Source organism: Watersipora subatra, chromosome 9 (genome assembly GCF_963576615.1).
Source record: "Watersipora subatra chromosome 9, tzWatSuba1.1, whole genome shotgun sequence".
Classification (NCBI taxonomy): domain Eukaryota; kingdom Metazoa; phylum Bryozoa; class Gymnolaemata; order Cheilostomatida; family Watersiporidae; genus Watersipora; species Watersipora subatra.
In genome coordinates, this window is record NC_088716.1 from 13,942,267 (window position 1) to 13,951,583 (window position 9,317).

Genomic DNA, 9,317 nt, shown 5'->3' on the forward strand with positions numbered 1-9,317 from the left:
ATTAAGGTATAGGTTTTTTCCATCTGTTTCATCTTCATTTAGTAGTTCTTTACACGCAAATCTGTGATTGCCTGGTAATGGATAACCACAATGAATGTAGTCCAATGGAAATATTCTTCCGCATGTTTCATTATTCTTGTGATATAAAGTAGTTTCTTCGAATGGAAGTAGTAATGAAACTTCAAATTCATTGAGTGTTCTGCTTAAGCAGTTATTCGCATCGGTAACATATTGAATTCTTTGATTTCCATTTATTATTCCCGTAAAGCGTAAAATGAGAAATATTATAATGTGCAAATTCATTATAGTCATAGTGTCTTTTTAAAATACTACTCTCTTGACTGAAGTAGGCAAAGAAAATGCATAAAAAAGTATGTCAATATAATATATATAGTTCATTCTTCAAAATTATCTTGAAATACTATACAAAAAAAAAGTTATTCAATTCTATTTGATGAGTCAATCCTTCTTGGATATAAAGTGATTAAATATAAAGAATTATGCAAAGTCTAACTGTGATGATTATCAATTCTTCCCATTGATATGTAGGAGTTCACTGAAGTAACGATTTGTAGCATGTTGATCATTGGCTTCTCCTCTCAAATATGGATAAAGTCTTGTTTCGGTTAATATTATGTTTGAAGGTGTGTTCCAATCAAGTGAGGATAATAATGATAGTTGGACTTTGTCACTCCTTGGTCCGATTTGAGCAGATTCCAAACACGTTCCAATATCGAGTTCGGCAAAAGTCTCATGAAGTTCTTGTCGAGTCAATCCTTCATTTCCATATCGTATTTGCATTATTCTAATACAATATTGACATCCTCGAGCTCCCTCGAAGCATCCACACCAACTTTCTAAATATGTTACGAAACGTTTATAGATATAGAATCCGATAACATAGTAAAAAGTTTCTTCAGTAACTCTTCTGATGAATTTTTTTGTGTTTTTCTTTACAACCACTCTTGATAATTGTCCATCCTTAAGATGAGCTGGAATAAACTCCTCTAGAAATATAACCGACATTGTTTCTGTTTTCTTCGATTTTTTTTTTTTGGTTCCTTCACCAACAGAGCTAAATTGAAGAATGGTGGAGAAATCTAGAGGAGTAGACTTAATATCATTCCGAATCTTTTTATTTTATTTTCATCCAACAGATTTTTCATCTATAATTACATCATCAATTTCATGCTCGATTTCCTCTTCCACGCTTTCTCCGATTAATGGAAATTGTGCTATATGAATGAGTCTTCTGAAGAGCAGTTGTTTCGTTTCATCACGTTGAGTAGGATGAGTCATGTAGTGCCGAATTCTATTCCAAAACACGGTTTCAAAAATCGTTTTTTCCATCGTTTTAAAATCGGTCGCGATAAATCTGTTAATCCATTCTAAATCAACCTCTTTTCCAATTTTACCTTCTCGAATGGTAGCTTCAAGATCAACCCATTCAAAGGTCATCTTCAAATCTGAGGGTGTTATCGATATTTCTTTTACACATAATGTTGATTCCAAACATTCCCTGCATTCCAACGCACTGCAGACACAGTTGGACTTTAATCTTTTCAATGACACAACTTTTCTAAAAGCAGCTGTTCCTAGAATGTAGTATAAACATTCCTCGGTAAGATGTGTACGAATTTGTTCATTTTTGTCAAGATGAACCAAGATGTTATCTGGGATTATTTCTGCAACCTCGAATGGAACAAAATCTTTAATCAGAATGTTTTGAGTCATGTTACTATGAGAAAGTCTACATTCGAAATGATTTTACATTGGATAGTATATTGAATTTATATGAGCTTAGTTATATATTATTGATATTGTATATACGAAAAGAAGAGCCAATGAAGAAAATAAAATTTTATAGTAATAATACATCGAGGAGCAAAACTCTACTATCATATATACTTAACAACAAATTCACTTCTAAAAATTATGCTAAAATATATTCTGTGCTCACTCCATCGTTACATACTCTTCTTTTTGAATAAAAATATGTTAATCCAGTTCTAAGTTGAGTGTATGAGAACACTCTATTGTCTTTTTTTACAAAACCTTTGTTTACCCCTTCCTTAGGAGATCTTGAATGTAATACTTTTAAAAAAGTGTCTTTTGTAAAACTATTCGTAGTTTTACTTAATCCTTTACTGCTATGCTTTGTAGAATGAGTTTCATCATTCCAGCAAAAGTAAGTCTTAGAATTTAAGGCTACTATTCCATGTCCTGAAAATTCTACTTTGAATAAACCAGGAGTCCTTATATCATATTGATATACTTCTTTGCAACAATTTTGTAATTCCCACAACTTTGTAGGAACAGATTTACAGAGTTGGAAATCATCCGCGTGTCGATCGCAATACATCCTAGGAAACCATTTTCCATATTCTTTGTAGTATATATCAGCGATCTCTTTTCTAACGATATTATCCATAGGTGCTGAAAGAGCCATGTAGGCACTATCTGTATCCATCGCCACATACTGGAAGTCCTTTCTGTCGAAGTATCTAAAATAAAAAATTTCAATCCTTAATTCTTGTTATCTTAGTATTATAATACTCCCATTTCAAAAATTATCATTCAAATGTTTACCATTATACATATTTTTTCTAAACGATACAAATGAGATTACTTACCTATCCATGAAGTCATAGTAGAACTCCAACATCCGAAGTTTAGCCAGTTGTAATATGGAGAATCCGATATGTACAGGTATATCCATTTTCATCTGAATAAATATATATACAGTCCTATTAGATTCCTTTACATATATTAGCTCAAGTAAATTTTTCATTATGATTCAATTATATCAATAAGATAATAAATATATACTACTAACCGAAGGCTTGTGTTGAGTCAACTCATAGAAGCTATCAACGATTTCCTCCAAAGATTCAAATCTGTGTGATCGTATTCTCAAGGATGCTTCATAATCTCCTTGAATATACTTGACATTTCGATGTTTTAATTTCTCAGTGATTGTTTTCCCGTACGATGAATTTCCAATGAGTTTATTGGTTGTGGCTATCAACTCTTGGTCAGGATCTTTGTCACCAGCTCTTCTAGCATTTGAGACAGATTCTCCAAATGACTGGAAAACTCTTCTAGGGGTGTATTCTATGACTTGATATATTTTGGTTATAATCAATCCATGATTAAGATACCATTTTGCTAAAGTGGTGAGTAGTAAAATTTTTTCTCCAAACATACTCCCCACCAAAGTTCGTTGTTCTTGAGGTAGCATTCCTTCCTTTTCAGCAAATTCTTTCATACTTTCACTAAGATGATTTCTATTCAAAGATGTATTCTTGAAAATGGGGCTCATTTCTGAAAACTTTTCGTATAAGTTTTCAGGAACAGATATATCGCATTCAATGAATCCATATATCTCCCCTTTTATAATCTGCTGAATAATCTCATCCTCGGTGGCAAAGGAATTGGAAGGATAAAACTCTTCGTTGAAGATACTAATAAAGTTCTTAATCTCGGTGTTATCCTCAATCATCTTGTTCCATTCACACTCCCAGATTCTTACTAAACGATATCCAAGTTCTTTAACATATTCTTCCTTCTTTATCGTTTCCTCCAGAACTTCACTCATGGGTCGATTCTTATATGGATGTATACTTATTCCTTTGGTCTTGTTACAGTTATGTCCATGCCAGAAACATCCATGAAATTGAAACACTGTATTCGATTCTTCACAATATCCATCAACAGGAAGATTATGTTGTCCAATTCTAAATTCTTTATCGTTGTTTTCATGTAAGATTTGAATATTGTCCTTCCAAGTCAAAAATTGTAACCATCCATGAGCAGCCATGCTATTTTTTCGAGAATGAGTGTATGCAAATCCATTTTCGAATCGTCTTATTCTAGGGTTTCCAGTAGGCATTTCTTGCATCATACTCCACAAATATAATGCATTTGCATCAACTCCTAGAATAAGTTCACAAAGTTTGGATTCCTTTCCAAACTTTCTTTCTCGAATCAGTGTTTTCTTCGACTCATGAAGTCTGTGAAAAACAATGCTAGGTCCACCTACGATATTGTCCTTGATAGTAAAGTAAATATCTTTATCACTTTCCTTGATCAGACAGACAGGTTGACAAGCTTTGAAATGATGTGATGAGATTGTCTGATGATGAGAACTCATAGGATGAGGAGGCGAATCTGAAAGTTTCAACATCCATTTTACTGCCAATCCAGGAAGTGAAATGGCATCTTTCAACATATCGATTCCCATGGTTCTGTAAACTTCTTTTTGTTTTTCTACAGCTTCAACAAATGGTACTACATCGAGATTGTTGTACCATACTAGAAAATCTTTTAACGTTTTCATCTTCTCTTGTTTCCAAATGTTTAAACAGATTTCATAATCAGCATCCGAAATATGTTCATCTCTCAAAGAACTGTAAAAGCATTCTTTAGCTGGTAGAAACGGTTGTTTCAACTTCTCAAGATCATCCATATATTCATAAGGATAGAATCCTTTTTGTTGAGAGCATTTGAAAGCTTTGAGATACTTTGCATAGGAAAATCCTGGAGCAATGAAGTTGGAAATATCCAAGAATTTGAATCTTCTTGATTGAATACAACTCATCTTGTTTGTTCTTTTCACTACAAAATCAAAATCTTCGTCTTCTGTGTCTTGAAGACATCGAAGTAGAGGTCCTTTCATCACATTCAGGTCGTAGTTTTGTGAATTAAATCCTAGAATCGGAATACATGAGATGAATTTGTCGAAACGATTAAATAAATGACAAAATTCCTCTCTTGAATGGTATACTCGAGGATTGGAAAATTTGCAGGATTTAAATCTTTCTTCAACTTTTCCTTGCTTTTCAGCTTTTGCCTTCATCAACTGTCTAATGTAGTAAAGTTTTTTTTCAAGGATATCCCAGGCTTCATCAGCAATTTGGGAAATATACTGAACAAAAGAAGATATACAAGAATCAGTATCTCCCTCACTTACAAAACACTTTGGATCCTTAAATCCGGGTACATTTGAACAAACTGATATACTCATCAATTCGTGTCTCGATGTGAATGTAACCGAATTGGAATTTGGTGGAAGGTCGGATTTTGGAAGATAACACTCGATATCATAGGTGATTAAAAAGGGATAATAAGTATCTTCCTCAGCCACGGATATTCCTATCTCTCGTTTCAGTTGTTCGAAAATTGTAGGTGTTGCCTTAAACTTTCCTCCTTCGAAGATGAAGTTTGTTACTACTTCTTGACTACATTTATGTCTATTGAAATTTCCTCTTTTTGTAAAGCTCACTTCACAGGAAGGACAACTAAACCCTTTAGTATAAGCATTAACATCCTTGATGAAACTGAAATGAGAGTTCTGCAAATCGAGGAAGAGTTCCTTTCCCTCTTTTTGGGACGATGTCCAGATGACTGTTGAGGTTTCATCAGCATTCAGAGAAAATACGGTTATACGGAGGTCAAAACATTTCTCAAGAGAAATTAAGTCTCCTAACTCAATTCCAGGAAAATTATTCATCAGATCTTTGTTGGATGAGGAAGAAGAAATGTGATTCGAGTACTTTTGAAATAGCACCTTCACAAGTTGCTGTTTTGGTCTTTGTCTGGTGCAACTACATCGGTTTGAACACTTACACATTACCTTCAATGCTAAACATCTGAAGAAACAGAGATTGTCTGTGTAAGGAGTGCAGCTACGAGGAATGTTATGCATAGTGATTACATGTCGATTGTTAAGAATGTGAGTCGGAAGATCTGAAGCCAATCCTATTTGCCCCATTCCAATCAATTTATAGAAATAGAATGAAATATTGGTAATTACATTCAATTTCCAAGCTGTATTCGGGCGTTCTCGAATCGCTATAGCAGCAAGATCTTGTCTTGTCAATTCTTCAAAGAAATTCTGTAGTTCCTGTCTTGTTGTAATCAGTTTTGCTTTTTTGAAAATTGTAGCATTATTCGATGAAGCATGAAAATATCTTAATTCTCCTGAAGTTTTATGTTCAAGAATGCATCCCACACTACAATTTAACTTAGCTCTTGTTTGTAACCCATTCCAAGTTGTCAACATCTCGTTCCATATTCTTTCCGAATGGTTTGGAGTTGGAAGTTCTGCTTGAGGAATATTTCCATTCCATAAATTTACGTTTAACGTTTCAACAACTCTTCCTCGTCGTCTTTTTGTTTTCATAGCATTCCAATATCTTCTTATTAACTCATCCCATTCCTCATCATCATTAACAGGAATGATATCCTGATTATCTTGTTCTCTTTCATTTTCGATAGGAACGATGGGCTCGACTCTATCATTAATACCAACTAAATTGTCATCATCAGCGTCCACTTCATTTTCATTTCTTCCGATTTGATTTGCAGGTTGATCAGATAAATAACTATTTTCTTCGATTTCATTTGTATTTTCTTCTTCTGATACATCTGATTCATCGGTTTCATCATCAGCAAGATTACGAGTAATAGGAGTTACTGTTATCTTAGATCGAGTAGGATCTCCTCTTCCAATTTGAGTTGAAGCAGAACGAAATGAAGAATGATGAGAATCATTCTTTACTTTTTTGAAAATGAAAGGGAGATCGGAAACTTGTATAATAATTGAGCTATCATCATCATCATCATATTTGCGATATTGTTCCGAAGAATCATTAGTTGATGATGTAAACGATTCTGAACTTTCATTCGATTGGAGATGAATGTGCTTGACATGTCTTTTGAGGATTGATTTTTTGTTAAATGAAGTCGAACATTCTAAGCAGATATATTTATTAGCTGAAACGGATGATGCACTTCTTTCCCTACTTCTGCTTCTTTCTCTATTATCAATTGAAGTGGAAGGAGTAGAATTTTCCGAAGAAATTAAATTATGCTCTCGTGAAAGCTTGAACATCTTTGAGGAAGAATTCCAACTGTCAAGATTTAAAAAACTCATTTTACTATTCTCTCTACATTTATTCATTCATTAAAAATTTTTTCCACCAATTATTGTAAATCAACTTACCTCATCAGATTTGCTCCACTCTCCTTCTGAATGGGGAGTTGCCAGATACATTTCCTCGATGTAATCAAATTTCGGAGATATATAATCCAGTGAAACAGAGATAATCCAAAGTTCTGAGAGAAGATTATACATAGATATCCAAATTGTAGAATTAATCCAAACTTTTGTGAGATATATAATCCAGTTAGGTATAGAAATAGTTCGAAAAAAACTCTCGATAATGGTGAGTCCATCAAACTTGGCTGTATTTATACTAGTCAAGTTCAAGGAGGTGGAACCTGCACAAAAGCTATAAATCACTTCTAATCCAACTTGTCTCACTCAACTTTCGCGAAATTGGATTTCGCGAAATTACACATTATATATATTATATAGTCAACTTTCGCGAAATTGAATTTCGCGAAAATGAATTTCGCGAAATTCCATTTCGCGAAATTACACATTATATATATTATATAGTCAACTTTCGCGAAATTGAATTTCGCGAAAGTGAATTTCGCGAAATTCCATTTCGCGAAATTACACATTATATATATTATATAGTCAACTTTCGCGAAATTGAATTTCGCGAAATTACATATTATATATATTATATAGTCAACTTTCGCGAAATTGAATTTCGCGAAAGTGAATTTCGCGAAATTGGATTTCGCGAAATTACACATTATATATATTATATAGTCAACTTTCGCGAAATTGAATTTCGCGAAAGTGAATTTCGCGAAATTGGATTTCGCGAAATTACACATTATATATATTATATAGTCAACTTTCGCGAAATTGAGTTTCGCGAAATTGGATTTCGCGAAATTACACATTATATATATTATATAGTCAACTTTCGCGAAATTGAATTTGGCGAAAGTGAATTTCGCGAAATTCCATTTCGCGAAATTACACATTATATATATTATATAGTCATCTTTCGCGAAATTGAATTTCGCGAAATTGGATTTCGCGAAATTACACATTATATATATTATATAGTCAACTTTCGCGAAATTGAATCTCGCGATTTTCAATTTCGCGAAAAGTCTTCTGATATTATGGATGATGCAACTAAATTTATCAAAACTCATTAATCATTTGATGAGGAGAATTGTATATAACCAGCAGAATTTTACTAAAACGATATCAGTTGTTCATTCAAACTCAGAGAATTAACACACTACACAACTATGGAGGATAATACTCAATCTGGAGTGATAAAACCTGGATCGAATAGTTCAGTGAAGATGTCGAAAAAGAAAATGTCACCTGTAACTCTTTCTAACACGACTCCTCCTACGAAGAAGAAGAAATCCAACCAAATCGAAACGAAATTGGAGCAAAGGGTAAAAGATGTGGCAGACAAGTTAAGAACATTAAGTAAGGCTACTTTAATGGAAGCAAAATCACTGCAGAGAATGTCAGATCTTTCAATAGGATTGATTATGGAGGTGACAAAAACGGAAGAAGCTCATTCGATCCATGGAGCGTGCTGTATCATTCACTTCAACTATGTGGAAAATGGGATTAGTAAATCTACTGCTGTATTTGCTCCACAACGATTTCTGGATGGATCGCTGTCTTATCCAAGTATTATGGTATATCTTGGATTAAAACCTAAGAGTAATGGACAGGGAAGTTACCATGACTTAAGAAGAGTAACAGAAGGAACCTCAACTCCCTCGGACATGAAACGTACTCTAGCCAATCTGAGATCGAAGAGACTTGAAAAACTTATACAACATTTCGAGATTCGTCATCTCAAGGAGTTCAAAGCACCATCTAGTTTCCACTATCACAATGTTGGAGCAAGTGAATACAAAGATGGTGAAGGCAATGTGGATGTGGTACCAACTGTAGCATTTTCAACCAAAGTTGATGGAGAGGAAGTTCAAGGAACTTTAACGATGCCTTCGAGATGTGCCCTTTCGTTGAAAGAAAATTATCCGGGTATCATTATATACAAGGGGCTAGTAACATCTCACAATACTCGCGAATACTATGATGTAGTAGTCATGGGACATGAAGAAGCAAGCAGATTTTACGAGAGTTCGGTACAATGCAAAAAGGATCCTGCTATCTCACTTATTTCCGATGACGATGAGTGATTGATGAACAACTCGATACAAACTTCGTTTTAAAGAATGTACATGAACATTTTCTTATATATATTCAATGTTTCATTTATACTATATTATCTTTATTCTGACTTATCTACTTGTACACTTCGTTTTAAAGAATGTACATGAACATTTTCTTATATATATTCAATGTTTCATTTATACTATATTATCTTTATTGTGACTTATCTACTTGTACATTT

General features: G+C 33.7%; 1 long non-coding RNA gene across 1 annotated transcript; it reads right to left on the bottom strand.

The window, feature by feature from the left end:
* Positions 1 to 1,924: 1,924 nt before the first annotated feature.
* On the bottom strand, positions 1,925 to 3,127 carry LOC137404662 (uncharacterized). The gene is made up of 3 exons (XR_010979728.1): positions 2,837 to 3,127; positions 2,634 to 2,725; positions 1,925 to 2,504 (listed from the first exon to the last, which is right to left on the bottom strand). It is a non-coding gene; the product is annotated as an uncharacterized lncRNA (long non-coding RNA).
* Positions 3,128 to 9,317: the final 6,190 nt, after the last annotated feature.